At 40.2% G+C, this 19731-nt stretch overlaps 1 protein-coding gene across 2 annotated transcripts in view; it reads right to left on the reverse strand.

Annotated features, from left to right (window-relative positions):
• The window catches only part of LOC131406967 (zinc finger protein 33B-like), an 84067-nt gene that overhangs the window by 17494 nt on the left and 46842 nt on the right, over positions 1–19731 (reverse strand). The window lies entirely within an intron of this gene.

Raw genomic sequence — 19731 nt, forward strand, 5'->3', positions numbered from 1 at the left:
AGTTCAACTAGTCTGAGACTCCCAAGCTGTGGAGACACTCAGGCTACCAGTGTGAAGCCCCACAATACCAGACATGTGAGTGAAGTTTTTTTTAGACCTTCCAGCCCAGCCCTATCATTGGCTAAGTGTAACCAGCCGAATGAGAGACTTCAGCCAATGCCAAGTGAAGCAGAAAAACCACCCACTCTACCCACAGAGAAACAATAAATCATTTTGGGTGTTTTTGTTACACAGTAATAGATAACTGAAACAGAAAGTGAGTAATCCAGCTTTTTGTTTTAGATACTGAATGGTTAGTCTCTTCTTTCACAGTAGTAGTTACGCAGCGTAAGTAACCCTTAGAGTTTTTGCCACTATTAATACTATAATGACAATTGTTTAATCTAATTTCTACAGAGGACTTACCCAAATACAACAGTCTTCCCTCATGAAAGAGAAGCAATCTTGGCTGAAATAGACTCTCTCATTCTGCCTAGTGTCACCCCAACTATATCCGGACCTTGACTTACATAGCAAAGAATGAACCCAAATGACACAGGAAAATTGTCCAGACTTTTTTTTTACAATAAAGATTTTATCCAAGAGATTCAACAGGTGACCAGATCTTATTTGTAAAGTTGAGATGTGGCTTGGGACCCTCCCTCCTAGAGCTCTGGGCTATAGGGGTATCTCTAGTTGTCTGGTAAGTGGCCCCAGGTTGATTTAGGGCAGGGGAAATATTGGGTTGGTGGGAGAGAGATCAGGAGGTGGTTGGGGCTGAGACTGGTTGGTTTGCATATTAAAAACATGCACCAGGCATGTTTCCAGCCCTTTGCTATCTCTAAGAACTGGCTAGCCCAGGGAGAGGCAGTCTCTCCCTGGCCAGCAAGTTTTTTAAGATGTCAAAACATCATCAAATACAGAGAATAAAAAACACGATGAATACACTATGCTTTGAAAAAAGCTTAATGTTCCTTAGCCTAAAGTTCTATAACGATTCCTAGTGATAATGACAATGTGATCTATACCTTAAAATCACTATAAATTCTCATGAAATTGTTACTGAATGATCTGAGACTTGGCTTGAATTTTCCCCTCACAGATTCCAAATTGAGATGATTAAATATCTAATGTCACGTACACAGTCATATGCCTGACAGGTGAAAACTGCACTTCTAAAAGTGAGGTTGAAGCCGGGTACCTGAGGGTTACCGTAAATATTCAGAAGGAACATGATTACACTTCGACCTTGTTCCCAACACAGACATAGAGGAGGGGAAGTTAATTTTGATTTGATGTTTTCTTGTTTAACCTGAGGGGTGGCTCAGGGGTCGCAGGGATTTGTGAGCTTGTTTGGCAGAGGAGGGAGAATGCCTTCAGGGAAGTTACAATCACCAGACAGCCAGCAGCCAGCTGCTGTTGATGCCCAGAGGTCGGACTGCCCAGGGGCATATCTGGAGTGAAGGGAACACGGATTTCCTCTTTGTTTCTCCGAGACTCCTCTTCCCAAGCTGCTTAGGTCTATAAGCTCTATTCTTTTGTTAAGGCAGATGTGAGAGAACCTATCCTCCCACCTCATTTTGGCCAGTTCAAGTAAACCTTTCTTCACCTCTAAGCGCTGACGTCTCAGTGATCAGCTTATTGAACATGGGGCACAACAACTTGAGATTAAGACCCCACGGGGGCTGGCCCCGGCATAGTGGTTAAGTGCGCATGTTCCACTGTTGGCAGCCCAGGTTCGGATCCCGGACGCACACCGAGGCACCGCTTGTCAGGCCATGCTGTGGCAGCGTCCCATATAAAGTGGAGAAAGATGGGCACAGATGTTGGCCCAGAGCCAGTCTTCCTCAGCAAAAAGAGGAGGATTGGCATGGATGTTAGCTCAGGCTGATCTTCCTCACCAAAAAAAAAAAAAAAAAAAAGAGGTTTGGTATCAAAGTCACCAGAAACAACTCTATTTATATGATAATGAGATTAAATATGTTAAAACAGACACTAATCAACTCTTAAAATCACAGTGAAAAGGACCATTTCCTATATTTATATTCTTATAAATAAATGCTACCAGAATAAAACTATGGCTAAAAATTATCAGAATATGTGATTCATTATTTCTGACTTTGGAACAAATAACAAAACAGCTTAAATTGTAAAAGCCCTACAGACTAAAATAAATTCATTCACTAGAGTAATACTAAGAAATAAAATTACTCTTGAATATTGCACAGTTTATATGTCTGATTTCCAGGTGCTGAAATGTTACACAGCCAGTATGCTCAGCTGACATTAAATGAGGATTCTGCATTAAAGAGACTAAAGGCTTCATGGTCAAAATGGTTTCCACCAAAATGAGGGAAACTGTGAAATTTCTAATGAGGGAAATGATACAGATCTGGTCTAACTAATGCGGAGTTGCTAACGGAAGGACACTGACACAGGTTATACAGAGACAACCTGTTCACATATACTCAACAGTTAAACTCTCAAGTTTTTTCAGAGAATCCACAAAAACTAACTCATCTTCTTGGATGTCCTGGATAGTCTGCCTAAAGACAGACCTCCCAGACTGATCTCTGTTAGCTGCCAACCACTGAGTTTACCTAACAGAAAAGTAAGATTCATTGTTCCCACTGTATCTGTGATTTCCCTTTTGTCTTCACATATGAATCCTGTATTTTAGCACAGCTTTCTGATATGAGTAAATTTGTGTGCAGAAAGCTAAATATCTCTGAGTACTTCTCTGACAGAATATTGACTCCCTAATTATAGACGTTAATTTCAGAGGTTCCAACATGATCAGCAACAGTTAGTGCCTTTATCTCATCACTCCCTTGGCCTGCAATTCTGTCTCCTTCCCCTCAGCCTCTCGTCACACTCCGAGGAGAATCCTTGCAGGATTGTGACTTTCCCATCTCACATGTCTGTCACAAGACTGGCCTCAGCTTTTCAGAAGGTGTCTGCCTGTTTCATCCTAGAATCCTCCTTAGGGGAGCTTAAGATTGGCGAAAATCTCCCCGCCACAGAGACTGAGAGCAGCCAGAGGTGGTGGGTGATACTAGTACCTCAGGCCATCCCTGCCTCTTCTAGGAGCAAAATGTTTATGCACATGAAGCAAGAGAACTGCCATTTCCAGAACTCTCCATGATGTGTGCCCTTGCTGCCACCAGTCTAATTCCTAGAAAGCAGTAGGGCCAGGTGAGGTTCTATACTACAGATGACCCTTTTAGGGTATAGGAAGCCTGGTAATTTAAAAAATACAGTATTTCATACAAACAGAAAAGAATAGAGAATAACATGACCACCTATTCCCCTGTTAAAAAGTAAAAGGTTATAAAAATCAAAGCCCAGGTATATCTTTGCAAAATCATTCCCCAACCTATCAACAACTATTGATCTATCGACCTATTAATTATCACCCTCAACAACTATTCTAAACTTGGTGTTCATCAATCCTCTCTATTTATACTTTTACTCTATATGTTTGTATCTGTTAATAATGTATATTTTTGCTTTGCAATTTTTATATCAATAGCAACATGCATGCTCTTCTGAAACTTGCTATTTTCCTTCCATTCTATGGTTTTGAGATTTATCCATGTTGATCTATGTAGCTCAAGTTGATTACTTTAACCATATATAATATTCTACCTTAAAAACTACAATATTTTCAGTTGAACATTTGAATTGTTTCCAATTTTTCATTATTATAAGTGAAATAGTGAAAGATAATTTTACTATGTGAAATACAGTAAGATAATTTCACTGTTATAGTGAAATATAATTTTTGCTCATGTCTTTTGCAGATGAGTAAAAATTTCTTTATAGAGTGTTTTAAACATCTTTTTAAAACTCTTAACACACTGTAAGAAATAATTTGTCATACTTCATAACCCAACGTACCCACACAAACTTAAATTAATTCATTTACAAAATTTTATTGAGTGCCTGCCATTCATCAGGAACTACTCTGTGCACTGAGGAGAGAGCAGTGAATAAAAGCGTCTCTACTCTAATGATGCTTGTAGTGTAGCAGTGGATGGGGCTGGGTGCAGAACAGTCTAAGAAATATAAAAAATGAAAATATATAGTAGATGAGATGGCCAGTGTTAGTTAAAAAAAGAAAAGAGGATAGGGAATTAAAGAGAGGAGAGTTGATTTTAAAAGAGTGGTCAGTGAAGGTCTCACAGAGAAAATGACATTCCAACAAACAGCTGAAGAATGAGGAAGTGAACTTTGCGGACATGTGTGGGAATATATGATATGTGAATACACGATGTATGCAATATATATAATTACATATATTTATATAATAGTTACATATGTATTAATATATGAACATATATGTATATTAACCTGAAACACTGTGTTTCATAAAACAATACCATTTCTACCCAAGATGGGTTTTATATTTTCTAATCAATTCTGTTCTAATCTATTCTATTTTATCCTTTTTCTTATTGATATGAACACATATAAGTCTTGGGAAGATTATGAGAGTTTCTCTAGACAAATTTTTTTCTATTTTTATCTTCAATCCACTGTAAGCAATGCACTTTTGTTGAATGACAGTAAAAACATAAATGTGCACATCATACATTCAATAACTTTTTAGCACTTACTACGTACCAGGCACTGTTCTCGGCATAGGTTTTATAGCAGTGAAGTAAAAAAACTCCATGCCCTCACGCAGGTTTCATTCTAGTTGGAGAAGACAGGGTAGGGTAAAAAGTAAGATACTTGTTATGGTAGCTTATGTTAAGTTCTAGCAAGAAAACCTAGGGAGGAAAGCTAGGGAATTGATGGGGGGGTCAGTATTTATATAGTGGGGGGGTATTTATAGTCCTCATTGATGTTACACTTGAGAAAAAACTTGAAGGATATAAGGGGATGAGCCATGTTGACATCTAGAGTAAAAGCATTAAAGACAGAAGAAAAAAAGTATATAGTATATAAAGATAAAATTGAAAAAATAAATATCCTAAAAAATTTTCTGGAAAGAATAGCTTCACTACTTACAATGTACTCGATTTTATATTCTATCCCAGCCTTGTATATGAAACCATTTTGCTTAAATCCACCGAAACAATTTCACAACCTATTAATAGGTGTTATTGCACAGTTTTAAAACCAAAGCTCCAATAGTTACAAAGAGGAGTGGGATTGCTGGCTCACGGAGTTGGTGCTCTCAAAAGCAACTGTGCCACATTTTTGGGGACTCAGAGGACACTAAAGTGGTGAAGAAGGCACTAGTGAGGGGAGCACTGGTACCCATGAGCTTAGCGGAGGCTGTCCTCTGTAGGCCAAGACTTTAGTGTTAGGAGATGCTGCTAGGGAACTGTCTCACAAATGCCAATGGAGATGATGGAATCCTGAAACAGAAGCCAGGTGGCAGCACCAACAGTCAAAAGCAAAGTGAGCACAAATACTAGAAAGGGAAGCAGGGCCAAAATGCAACTAGAAAGCCTTAGTCCATAGAGACCTGGGTGATGGCTTACAGACCACAGTGTTCCAGCCAGTAGCCAATGAGGATACTGCTTGGGTTATAATTGAAAAAGATCCACACCTTCCTCACTTGGGGTGGACAGCAGTATACATGTGTTGTCTTACTCCATGACTATCTTAATTCTCCTTTTCTCCATCACAATATATTCCTAAGGGACCGCGATTATCACGCAATTCTGGAGGACATCATGATCCATTTTACTGATAACATTATATAAATCCGACCTAAGATATAGCAAATGGCAAGTACTCTAGATGGTATGACAAGAAACACAAGCGACAGAGGGTGAGGAATAGATGCAAAATATAGTCAAGGGCTTACCACATCAGTCAAGCTTTTAGAGATTGAATGTTCAGGGGTGTGCTGTGGTATCTCCTCCAAGGCAAGGGACAAGTCACCGCACCTGCAGCCCCCACTACTAAGAAAGAGGCGAAGCAGAGGCAGGCCAATTTTGGGTTTTGGAAACAAAGCATAGCACTCTTGACAATATTGCCTGTCTTAGTCCGTTCCAGCTGCTAAAACAGAATACCACAGACCGGGTGGCTTATAAACAACAGAAATGTATTGCTCATGGTTCTGGAGGCTGGGAAGTCCAAATCAAGGTGCCACCAGATTTCAAGTCTGGTAAGGCCCCGCTTCCTCATAGACTGCTGTCTTTCCGTAGTGTCCTCACATGGCAGAAGGGGTAAGGGAGCTCTCTGGGGCCTTTTTCTTAAAGGCACTAATCCCATTTGTGAGGGCTCCTCTCTCATGACCTAATCACCCCCCAAAGTCTCCACTTCCTAATCCCATTGCATGTGAATTTGGTGGGGACACATTCAGCCTATAACACTGCCCCAACCCACTTATTGCCTGTTTGAGGCAAAAAGGCCCAGAGCAAGAGATGAGTCTGTCTATGATATAAGCTGCCCTACCACTTGAACCATATATGATAGATCCCACAGTTTTTGCTAGATAAAGAACGTTGTGTGGAAACTCCGGAAAACCACAACAGGAGAGTCATAATGCAAACCCTAGGCTTCTGTGGCCAGACAATATATTCTGCAGTAGAGAACTCTTTTCTACTTGAAAAGCAGCTCTTGGAATGCTACCGGCCCTCTTACAGAGTCTGATCATGACAAATGACTATGCAAATGAAGCTGCCACCAGATATACCTAGCCCTAAAATAAGTCTTGTAGATGGAGTAGCAATTATTCTATGATGGACATGGTACATTTCCACAGGGCACAAGTGAGTTCTGTGTGTTACCTACCACTGTTGCCTCTCCCCTAGCTCACACATACGGCCTTGTGGGGGCTTCCTGTGACCAGCTTACAGAGAAAGATAGAAACCAGGCCTAGTTTACGGATGGACTAGCTCAATGATACTTTAACTGCCACAGTTAAAAAATAAACTGTTGCTGTACCACAACCCCACTGAGGGATTTTCCTCCCTCTACTGAGGAGACATCCTTTCAGTGTGCCTATCTTTGAGTACTAAACCTAGTCATCAACTTTAGGTACAGGAAAAATGGTCTGAAGTATGAATAACCACGAATTATTTTGTGGGGGCAAATACCTTGCTGATTAGGAGCCTAGGAAAAGTGAGATAGGAAAGCTGGAGATAGGGCAATCTGGGTGACCTATAGGAGTGGACACAGGTATAGGGTTCACTGCCACCAGGAAGGAGACACTGAACAACCAGGTCAACAGGAAGACTCATCCAGCAGGTATCAGCAACATCTGTCCTCAGCCTCCCTAGGGTTTTCACAATGGGCCTGTTAAAGGAACAGTAATGGTGGTAGAAATGGAGGCTGTGCATGGGCCCAAGAACTTGCACTCCCTCTCACCAAGGCTGATTTAGTTACTGCTGTGGCCAAATGTCTGGCCTAGCCAGCAGCAGAAACCAATGCTGAGTTCCCAGTATAGTACCATACTTCAAGGAGTCCAGTTAGCCAGCCAGTTGGTAGCAAGTTGACTACACTGGACTCCTTATCCAAGAGAGAAGAGCAGTTCATTGTCCTTGGGCTTGACATACACTTGAGGTATCAGCTTCCTTTTCTATCTGCAGTTCCTCTACCAGTACCCCATTGAAGGGCTCACAAAGTATCTGATACACTGACCTGGGATCCCAATTACATTTTCTTAAACCAATGAACCCATATCAAGGTGAAGGAGGTACATCAATGGGCACATGATTGCATCACCTGGAAGATACTTGCACAACATAAGATAGGACTGCTTTCTTTTTTTTTTTTTTTTTCTTTGCTGGGCCGGCTCGCGCCACCCGCCGCCCGGGCGCCCCCGCCTCCCGCCCAGGCCCCGCCTTTGTCCGGCAGCTCCGCCGCAGCCCCGGGGGCGCCCCAGCGGCCGGGTAACGCCCCCAGCCGGCCGGGCGCCGGGACAAAGCGCGGGTCCCGGCCGGAGCAGGCCGCGCCTGGGGCCTGGGCGGCGCCCGCCCAGCCGCACGCAGCCCCGGGCGCGGCGCGGGCGCGGGGGGGGGGGGGGGGGGGGGGACGGCGGCGTCGCACCCCCAGGCCCTGCTCGGGCCGGGCCCCGCTCGGGCCGGCGCCGCCAGCCGAGCCGTGGAATGCTTTCTTATGGACTGAATGTTTGTGTCTCCCAAAATTCATCTGTTGAAACCTTAATCCCCAATGTGATGGTATTTGGAGACGGGGTCTTTGGGAGGTAATCAGGTCATGAGGGTGGAGCCCTGGTGAAAGGATTAGAGCTCTTATAAGAAGAGACACAAGAGAACTTGCTCTCTTTGCTCTCTGCCACGTGAAGATACAACGAAAAGATGGCCATATGCAAACCAGGAAGTGGGCCAGATACGGACACCAGATCTACCAGCACCTTGATCTTAGGCTTCCCAGCCTCCAGAACTGTGAGAAATAAATGTTTGTTGTTTAAGCCACACAGTCTATGGTTATTTGTTATAGCAGCCCAAAGTGACTAAGACAGCCACCAGTCGGAGATGATACCCTGTAAGGTTTGGGTGCTCTCCTTCAGGATGTAGTATATACCTTTACCCCAACGGCCATAATATTGTGGTCTGTCCCCCAAGAGCCAAAATACATTGGTCTGGGAACCAAGAGATGGAAGTAGGATTGGCCCCTTTCCATTTCAAACAAAGAGGAAGTAGGAAGAGTGAGAAATGGAAGGATTGGAATCCCAAAGGGCTGACATGTTATTTTCCAGTGTGGACAACAGGGGCTCAATCCTACAGGAGACCCTCTGAGGAACAATGCAGGGTGCACCTCAGAATTACACTTCTAAAGAAAAAGAAGCGGGGGCATTTATCCACTAACTCCTATCCCTTAATGGTGGAGCACTGCATTATTAAGTTAAGTCTCATACACTTCTGGGCTGTGCCTGCACACTTACTGAATGAGCTTCCAGGGCTTTGGAAAAAGCCCCAGGCAGAAATTGAGAGAGAAGTAGTGGAAACTTGAAGTGATAGAGGTAGCATGCGTGGGAACTGTTCTCCACATCTGCAGCTGAAGATAGGGCTGATGGACTCTGACATGAGGCAACAATTGGATCTGTTGCAATCCAAGCTTTGCACCTCTAAAATGTGCTCGTGCCCCATATTAAGTCCTCTCTGTCACTAACTCTTCTTAGTGATGGCCAACTGTACCACTTATAATAATCAGTGTTAGTGAAACAAAGTTCCTACAGATGCAATTATGGGCCCATGGCCCTCATTTATATACATTTTCTCCCTCTTATATAATCCATTCTAGATGATGAGAACTCTAGTTGAGTTGTCTTGCTTATCTAATTATGGAGTGCCTCGTCTGTGAAGGATACTCTTGTATGCATCAATGAGAGGCATAAACTTCCACATACTTTATGGCCATACCCATAAGTCCTTTAATATGCCACTTCTCCAAACACCCTCCTCTCTGATATTCCAGTCTTGCTTTTTCAGGCATCTGACAAACAAGGCAAGCCATTTGCTACTACCTAGGATTCCATGAATATAGGATATAAGAAAAGGCATATACAGGAATAGGAGTCCACGAATATTTCAGATTAATTCTTCCAAAGTTAACAACCAAGTAGAAATATAGAAACTCTGCCCACTGGAATAATTTTTCATCACTAAGTGCTCTTTAAGGCCACCTTTAAGTGGGGCTATATATCAGAAAGTTGACTCAACCCATTTATGACTAGGCCTTGTTTTAGAGGATCCTCCATGAGACTATAGGTATAAATTGAAGAAAAATACAGTGGTAGGTGACATGAAGGTATGAGCCACCTGTTTATGAAAAGTACCATGCTCAGGCCTGACTTTGAATGTACAATTATTTCATATAGTGGATGACAGTGAATGTGACAATACCCAGCTTCTAAATAGGCAGCTCCAGTCAAATAATTACTTGACGTCTCATGGTAAGATGCTCAGTCTCTACTAGGGCCTAGTAGCACTCTAAAAACTGCTTTTCAAATATCAAGAAGTTTTCTGATACAGAAGGTATGCCCTTTCTCCCAAGTCCTAGGGATGTAAGTTTCAATTCCCAAATTAACAAAGAAATCTCCAAAGTGTGCTTATCTACCACAGAAAACTCCACTAATATTGAATCTGGCAGGTGATTCGGCCTTAGTGTCAGGAAAGCTCGCACTGCACGCTATACCTGCCGTAGAGTCCATTTGTCTTGTGGGCCCTACTCATAACTATCAGCAATAAATGAGTCAGAACCGTTTTCCCAAGTGCAATACATTTTGCTTCTTAATTTCAAGGAAGTCCACAAGTGCTGTCCTTTGTATTAGTACAGGGTACAAAGAGTAATAACTTCTCATTTAAAGTAATGTCTGGCTTTGCCCAGACCACTGGACTTCCAAAAAAAAATTAACAACGTGGCAGGGTTCTCAAATTTTGTAAGGTTTATACCTCATCCTTTGACATGTATGTATCTAACTCAGGCATCCAAAGTATTTCTTACTTCTTGCTCACCAGGTCTGATTAGCATGATGACATAAAGATGGACTAGCCTGCTGTTCTACAGAATGTAAAGATGATCAAGATCCCAACAGACTGTACCGTGACAGAGAGAAGGTATGTAACCATGGCTCTGGAGCAAGACAGTAAATGTATACTGCTACTCACCCCATGTCAAATCAAAATGTTTTTTGATCCTTTTTACTAATGGGTTTAATTTGTTTGTTTTGTTTGTTTGTTTGTTTTTTGTGAGGAAGATCAGCCCTGAGCTAATATCTGTTGCCAATCCTCCTCTTTTTTTTTGCTGAGGAAGATTGACCCTGGGCTAACATCCATGCCCATCTTCTTCTACTTTACATGGGATGCCTGCCACAGCATGGCTTGACAAGCAGTACGTCGGTCCACGGCGGGGATCTGAACCTGTGAACCCCGGGCTGCTGAAGCAGAGCGTGTGCACTTAACTGCTTGTGCCCCTGGGCCGGCCCACTAATGGGTTTAAAAAGAACACATTTTCCAGACCTATAAACTAGAGGCTGTGTTTATTCTAGTAAAGATATGACACCCAGCAGAATTTCTAAATTTGGATAATTTTGGTTAAGTTTATGGTAGTCCACTATCATCTGCCACAATCCATCTGGTTTTTGCAAAGGTCAAATAGATAAAACAAATTGGGATATAATGTGGACTACTAGCCCTGAATCCTTTACATTTTCAACAATTCTACCAATCTTGGCCAGGGAACAGATCCAGAGGCTTCCTGACCTTTCTTATCATAACGACTCTTACTCCCAGGAGAGACTACCAATATGAGGGTTCTTCCAGCTATATCCACCCCAAGTATGCACATGGGAACTGGGGAAATGACTACAGGGTGGAACTGTGAATCCACTGAACTAACTGTGAAAATGATCTGTGACAGGACTCCATGTGTCAACTGGTCTCCATAAGACCCCATTCTAATTGGGAGTCATGATGGTGTCAGATAAGACTCTAAAGCCATGGTCCCCTGAGTGTGGACACTGCCCTTTTCCCAGTGCTCATTTGCTCTTGTAAATAACTAAATCCTTTTGGGGAAGGATTGGGGGACTATATATAGAAAATACTTGTGGTGCCATTGCAAGGTCCTTCCTCAATGGGGTCTGGCCACACTGTCAATCAATGGGATTGGGGACTGAGAACTGGCTCATATATAGAAATTGGATGAGGAGGATAATTCTCCATCACGGTCTGACAGCAGCCTTTTCAGCTCTTGACTCTTTTCTGATTATACAAGCCAAGCAATATTCTAGTTTGCTGCCAATCTGTCTCACCCCTAGGAACACCAACACCATACCCGGTTAGCCATTGCTATACATACATGAAGGTTGAAGCACCTGGACATCACTCCCACCTTATTGCCCATTACAGTAATCGCATCTGTCTTGCCTAGATGATACAATCTGACCTCTCATATCCCAGAATTTTATCCTCCCATTGATCCTATGAAGCCAGATCTTTGGCTATATATTCTGTTGCTAACTTCTGACTACAGAAAACAGGCACCACTCAGTTTTTCAGCAATGCTTGTGTTCCCATCATTAATATATTCTTTATTGCCTTAATGAATAGAGTCCTCCTGGATAACATGGTCAAACAGTTGGTTCTCCAGTCTTTCATAATAAATCTATAGTCTTTCATAATAAATCTATTCTACCACCATGCCCAAATTCTTTTCTTTTCTTCTTTTTTTTTTTCGCTGAGGAAGATTGGCCCTGGGCTAACATCCATGCCCATCTTCCTCTACTTTATATGGGATGCCACCACAGCATGGCTTGACAAGCGGTGCATTGGTGCGTGCCCGGGATCCGAACCTGTAAACCCTCGGGCTGCCGCTGTGGAGCGCGTGCATTTAACCGCTACACCACCGGGCCAGCCCCCGATGCCCAAATTCTTAAGCCTCGTGAGCTTTTTCATGTAAGGTAGCTCCACAATTTCTACCTCACTGTGGTCTATTATTAAATCCAAGTTTCAAGAAGCCAACTCAGTAGTGTCAATGACCAATTTGAGATGTCCAAGTAAAAAAACACATAAGTTCTAAGTTAAAGGAGAGTATGCCCATTTAAATCTACTCCCTCATATTTAGTATTATATCTTACACCCTTATCTTACAGTCTTGTCCAATACCCTCAAGAACACCTCCTAGTCAGATTTTCCTGGTGCTAATTAGTACGTATTGGCCATATCTAAAATCTCTTCTGGTGAGTAAGTTACCTTTATAGCAGATTGTACTTCCCCACGTTAGGCTATGCTGAGAACTAACCTTAGTTACTGCTCTGAAGGCAATGGGAGGAAGTCTGCTTCTTGTTTGGTGGAGTAAGCTTCTAACAATTTGACCCTCCCACAGATAACTATAAACTCAGGAAAAAATAATAAAACAAGCCTCCTCTCCCCTCCAAAAAAACTAGCATGGGGTGAGTTTCCCATTTTTGTGGCTTGGTCCACACACATTCACAGCATGGCATAGACAGATAAAATCTCAATAGAAAATTCTCCATCTTTCTGGCTGTATGAACCAGGTGAAGGAGCCCAGAGCAACAAGGACTGCTGGAGAGTGAGAGGAGAATCCTAAGAACAGGAAAGCTAGAGAAAAGAACAACAAATTCTGTGTATAAACTCTTCCCAAGACTCTGAATGACCCCGGTGCACAAGACAGACTACAAACAGTCTGAACCTAGATTTGAGCTACTACCTATGGCAAATGAGACAAGTTTTCAGTTTGAGTTTAACCAAATGATTTGCCTGCTGAAACAAAACCATCCAGAGGAATAGAACAGAATCCAGAGTCTCCACAAAACAACATTTTAAATGTGCAGGATACAATGTAAAAATTATTCAACATATGAAAAACCAAGAAAATGTAATTCATTCTCAAGGGAAAAGATGACCAACAAAGGCTAACACCAAGAATACTCAGTGTTGGGATTGTCTGATACAAACTTTAAAGCATCCATTATAACTACATCCAATGAGATAAAGAAAAGTACTCATAACAAGTGAAAAAATAGGAAATCCCAGCATATAAATAGAAATTATGAGAAAGTGCCAATTGGAAATTTTAGAACAGAAAAATACAAAATCTGAAATTAAAAATTCACTGGATGGACTTAGAAAAGAAATGGCAAAGGAGAGAGTCAGTGAATTTGAAGAAAAACCAATGAAAATGTGATATTTAAAGAAAAGATAGAAACATTGAAAAAAATTAACACAACATTAGACTACATCAAAATGTCTAACATATGTGGAATTGAAGTCCTAGAAGTAGAGGAAAGAGAGAACTGTACAAAAACAATACTTAATTCCATATGAGATAAATATGAAGAAAACCAAGTCTAGACATATGATAGTCAAACTGCTTAAAAAAAAACATGAATAAAGAGAAAATATTTAAAATCTCCAGACACATTCTACACCCAGGGGAACAATAATTTGAATAACCAAAGAATTCTCATCAGAAACCATAGGTGGAAGACAGGGGAGCAACATCTTTTTAAGTGTTGAAATAAAAAAAAAAAAAAGGCAATCCAGAATGGTATATCCAGCAAAAGTATCCTTAAATAATGAAGGCTAAAATCAGACATTTCAGATAAAGGAAAAGAAAGAGAGTTCATATCCACCAGGCCCACACTACACAAAATGATATAGGAACTTCTTATAGATGAAAGAAAATGATACCAGAAACTCCGATTTTATAAAACAAATAAAGAACATCAGAAACAGTAAATATTTGCATAAACACAAAACGACTATTTTTTTCTTTTAAGTTCTTGAAGACACACAACCGTTTAAAGCAAAAAATACAATGTTGTATTGGGGTTATCCCACAGATTTTGATAGGTTGTATTTTCATTTAGTTCAAAATATTTTTAAATTTCTCATGAGACTTATTCTTTAATCTCTGTGTTATTTAGAAGTATGTTGTTTTAATCACCAAATATTTAGAATTTTCTAGCTATTTTTCTGTTCTAGATTTCTAGTTTAATTCCATTGAGTTCTGGGAGCATACTTTGATATCTATCTATTCTTTTAAGTTTGTTAAGGTATATTTTATGGCCCATGATGTGATCTATCTTGATGAATGTTCCATACAAGCTTGAGAAGAATGTATATTCTCCTGTTGTTAGATAAAGTATTCTACAAATAGCAATTAGATAGATCAACTATAGCCTTACTGATTTTTGTCTGCTGGAGTTGTTTACTGATAGAGGAGTGTTCAAGTTTACAACATTTTCTGTAGTTTGAATATGACAGGCCTATGTGTAGATTTTTTTTTTTTTTTTGCAGTTATCCTGCTTTGTGTTCCCTGAGATTCCTGAATCTGTGGTTTTGTGTTTGTCATTAATTTTGGAAAATGCTCAGCCATTATTACTTTAAATATTTATTCTGCTCCTTTCTATCATTCTTTTCCTTCTAATATTCCCATTAAAAACATGTTACCCATTTTGTAATTGTTCCACAGTTCTTGGATATTTTATTCTTTTTCTTCATTCTTTTTTTTCTAATTTTCAGTTTGGACAGTTCCTGTTGACATCTTCAAGCTCACTTGATTGTTTCCTCAGCTGTGTTCAGTCTACTGTCTTCATTTCTGTTAGAGTGTCTTTGATTTCTAGCATTTCCTTATTATTCTTTATGAGCTTCCATCCCTCTACGTACATTAATGATCTATTGCTGCATGTTGTCCATTTTTTTCCAGCAGAGATCTTAGTGTATTAATCACAGTTAAGTTCCTAGTCTGACAATTCCAAACTCTCTTCCATATCTGAGTTGGGTTCTGATGTATGCTTTGTCTTTCTAGTCTTTGTAGCATGCTTTGTAATTTTTTTGTTGAAAGCCATACCTCACGTATTGGGTAAAAGGAACTGATGTATATAAGCCTTTAGTGTGAGGTTTAATTTTACGTGACTAGGAGTTGGCTGTAGCTGTGGCATCAGAGGCTAAAATTTCCTCCAGTGTCCTGGTTTTTGTCTCCCTTGTTGTTCTTGTGTTTCCTTAGAGACTCATTGTTAAACAAGTTCCGAGGTTACAGTTCTTTTAGCTGTACCTTTCTGTCATTATACAGGAGGGCAACTGATATTGCGATGAGGTACCAGGGGAGGGGAAGCCTTCTATAGTTCTATGATTAGGTCTAGTCTTTTAGTCAGCTTGTGTCTCTGGGGTGTCATCTTAGAAAGAGTTTCTCAACTGTGTCTTTTTTCCCCCTTAGGTGAGACAGGGAGGCTACAGGGTGCTGGGGTGAGCATTTCCCTTCTCCCAGGTTGGTTAGGCCCTGGTAAGACAGTTTCCCTTGACGGTAAGCCTTGTTAAGGAGAATAGAGAGCTCTGGGCATACTTCAAAATGATCACTTTTCCCTTCTCCCTGCCAGAAACACAAGATTTTTCTATGGTCTTCACAGTGAGAATTTGATCAGGATCCTGGAGGAAAAACTTGTCAAAGGTTGGGCCCCCTTGGAATTTTTAACTCTCAAGTTAGTCTACAGCGAAGCTCCAGCAATTCATCAGTTACAGGCGTGTTCTTATCAGCGCCAGCTCCAGCTCTGGGCTTCTCCTCCTGACTCTCTGTCCTGTGACCTCAATTCTCCGGTTGATCTAAGAAGAGCTGTTGATTTCTCAGCTTTTCAGCTTTTTTCTTGCTGTGAAGCTGAGACTTCAAGTTCATCATCCAAGCTCTTTATATTTTGGACCAATGTCTTAGTCATTTCAGGCTGGTAACAAAAAAAATATCACATACTGGGTAGCTTATAAGCAACAGAAATTTATTTCTCAGAGAACTGGAGGCTGGAAGTTTGAGTCCAGAGTGCCAGCACAGTCAAGGTCTGGTGAGAGCCCTCTTCTGGGTTGAAAGTGCTGACTTCTCCTTGCACAGCACAGCAGAGGAAGCAAGCTCTCTCTCTGCTGACTCTTACAAGAGCATTAATCCCATTTATGGGGGCTCCACACTCACCACCTCATCTGATCCTAACTAATTCCCAAGGGCCCCACCTCCTAATATCATCACGTGGCCAGGGTAGGGTTTCAACAAATGGATTTTGGGGGATACAAACATTCAGTCCATAACGACCATAAACCAAAAGTTACCTCTTGTCTTGGGTTTATAATGTACATGTGACAACTACAGCAAAAAGAACAGTGCCAGGAACTTTATGGTTGCAAAGTTTCTACATTTTATGTGAACTGGTACATTATTAACTCTAAATAGATGGTGAAATGTTGAAGATGTATATTGTAGTTGCTAGAGCAACTACTATACATATAATGCAAAGAGATACAGCTAAACCCCACAGAAAAATTAAAGTGGAATTCTAAAAAATATTCAGCAACAGAAAAAAAGGCAAGAACAAGGGGCCAAACAGAAACAAATAATAAAACAGTAGAACTAAATCCATCCTATCAATAATTACATTAAACATTAATGGAGGCAATGAGAAGTAGGGTAGATATTGAGAAGGCCAAGCGTCATCTTGAAAGGTGTCTGCCTCATGTTGGGTATTTGCATAGTCTCTAGGAAATGGTAGGGTTATTCCTCTCTATCAAAGACATTGGGCTTCTTCTGCCAGCCTGAAGAGTTTAGGGGAAACTCTGGGTTCAAGAGTCTCAGATGCATAGCTGCAAATTTCCCATTCTAGGTCTCAATTTTCCAGTCCTTTATGAGAGTCCTGATTTAGCACAAGAAATCTGTAAATCGTGCACATGTAATTTTCTTTGCAATACTGCTATCCACAGTTAAACCTTGGACATGGCTTACAGGACACGGTCTCACCTCTCAGGAGATAAGGATCTTTTGAATGCTTTTACGGAAGTCTGCTATCCTTCACTGTGTGCCCTTTGTTGATAATCAGCTAACTTGAACCTATCTTGAAGGCTTCTAAGGCAGAAGAGTAAGAAACTCCACAACTCATAAACTTACCATTGCCCCAACCTGCTCAAGTGCTAGATCTATTGCAGAAGACAAATCTACCCTTCCTCATCCTCATGTACCACACATGAGAACTGTTCTAAATGCAGGATTACAGCATAACAAGGATTATCCTCTAACCACTTGCCATTAGCAATGTGGCCTTCATTGCCATCTGACTAATAAGTGATCTAGTTCTAGATTCCAAAACTGAAGTTCTCGTTTCTAGGACCACTTTTGGCATCAACAGCACTACTTTCGATTCTCACAAAAGCAGAGGCTGACACAAGGAATTGGGGTGCAAATAGTTTATTTTGGAGATCATTGGGAAAATAGAGGGAATGGAGAGAATTTGACAGAAAAGGAGGGGAAGTTAATAAAGTGACACTAGGGACAACGGCGACTAATACCACTACGGACTCTGAATAACTCTAAAGGATGCACTTCAGAATAGACCCTGTTAGTTGAGGGTTGACCTTGGCAACATTAACATTGAGTATATTTTTTGTACCATTTTCTTAGTGTTTGCTCATAGTCTACTGAAGTGATGTTTTAACACTTCAAATGAAGTGCAGAATATTACTTCTTTACAGGCCCCATTTTTGAAATATAATTGTCCTTAGCGTTTTTTGTCTATATATTGAGCACCATATCAGATAGTGTAGATTTTCTGCTTCCAATATGGAACATAACTTAAGAAACTTATGAGAATAGTCTTTTATACACATTCATACTTTTACCCATTCCCTTCTTTCTTTTCTGAATTTTCAAGACGACTTCTGTTATCATTTCCTTGAAGAACTTCCTTTAGCCACTGTTTGAAGGTAGGTCACCTAGCAACAAATTCTATTTTCTTTTATCTGAGAAGATAGTTACCCTTCATTCCCAAAGGATATTTTCAATAGGTAAAAGAATTTGCAGTTGACAATTATTTACTTTAATCACTGGAACAATTTTCTGCCGTATACTTCTAGCCTCCAACGTTTCAGGTGAGAAATCGCTTGTCATTTGTATTGGTGTTCCCTATAGATAATACGCAGTTCTTCTCTAACCTCTTTCAAGAATTTTTTCTTTATTATCAGTTTTCAGAAGATTAAGATGTGTCTTTGCATGGATTTCTATTCATTTATCCTCCTCTGGTTTACTTTCCTTTTGAATATGTAGATTTACGTCTTCTGCCAAATTTGAGAAATTTTCAAATATAATTTCTGCAAATATTTTTTCAAATCTATATTCCTGTTCATATGGGATTCCAGTTATACAAATGGTAGATCATTTGTTTTTGTCCCACAGACTCCTGCATCATTTTATTCAGTCTATTTTCTCTCTGTAGTTCAATTTATTTTTTTCATTGTGGTAAAATATACATAACATAAAATTTACCATTTTAACTATTTTTAATTGTACATTTCAGTGGTTTTAAGTACAATCACAATGTTGTGTAACCATCACAAATATTGATTTCCAGAACTTTTTCATCATCACAAACATAAACTCTGTACCCATTAAACAATAACTCCCAATTCCCCCATCTCCTGGGAACATTTATTCTAAAAATTTGCCTATACTAGGTACTTCCTATAAATAGAATCATACAATATTTGTCCTTTTGTGTATGGCTTATTTCACTTAGCATAATGTTTTCAAGATTTATCCATGTTGTAGTATACGTCAGAATTTCATCCCTTTTTAAGTCTGAATAATGTTTCATTGAATGTCTATACCCCATTTTGTTTATCTGTTCATCTGTTAATGGACATTTATGTTGTATCCACTTTTTGGCTGTTGTGAATGACACTGCTATGAACAGTGATGTGCAAGTGTCTGAGTCCCTGATTTCAATTCTTTTGGCTATGTACCTAGAAGTGAAATAGATGGATAATGGTACTAATCATTTAAATTTTTAAGGAAATATCATATTATTCCTACCAGTAATGCACCTGCATTCCAATTTCTCCATATTGCCCCCAGCACTTGTTATTTTCAGGTTTTTTTCAAATAGCTATTTTTTTCTCTGAAAACTTCCAACATTTATTTACATACATTTTAAACAGTAACTACAAGAAATCATTTTCCCACCTATTTAATATTTACAGATTTCTTCGATTGGAAACAAAAAATTAAAACATAGCAAACTGAAGTAACTTATCTAAGTCCCCTTTATCTCCCCAATCCTATTATATTCACTAAAACAAGGCTTGCTGCCCATTCTTCATCTTGCTCTCTCAGCAGATGAGCCAAGAGTGCAGAGGTAGCAGCTCGACTGTAAAAGTCACAGAGTTTGCTTTGATTTTTTCCATCCATCAGGTCATAGAGGAGGTCGACACTGAGCCTGACAAAGAGCTGGTACTCAAAAATGTGAAAGAATTAGTTTGAATGAGGTGATTAAAGTCAATT

The sequence above is a fragment of the Diceros bicornis genome, chromosome 6 (assembly GCF_020826845.1).
Source record: "Diceros bicornis minor isolate mBicDic1 chromosome 6, mDicBic1.mat.cur, whole genome shotgun sequence".
NCBI lineage: Eukaryota > Metazoa > Chordata > Mammalia > Perissodactyla > Rhinocerotidae > Diceros > Diceros bicornis.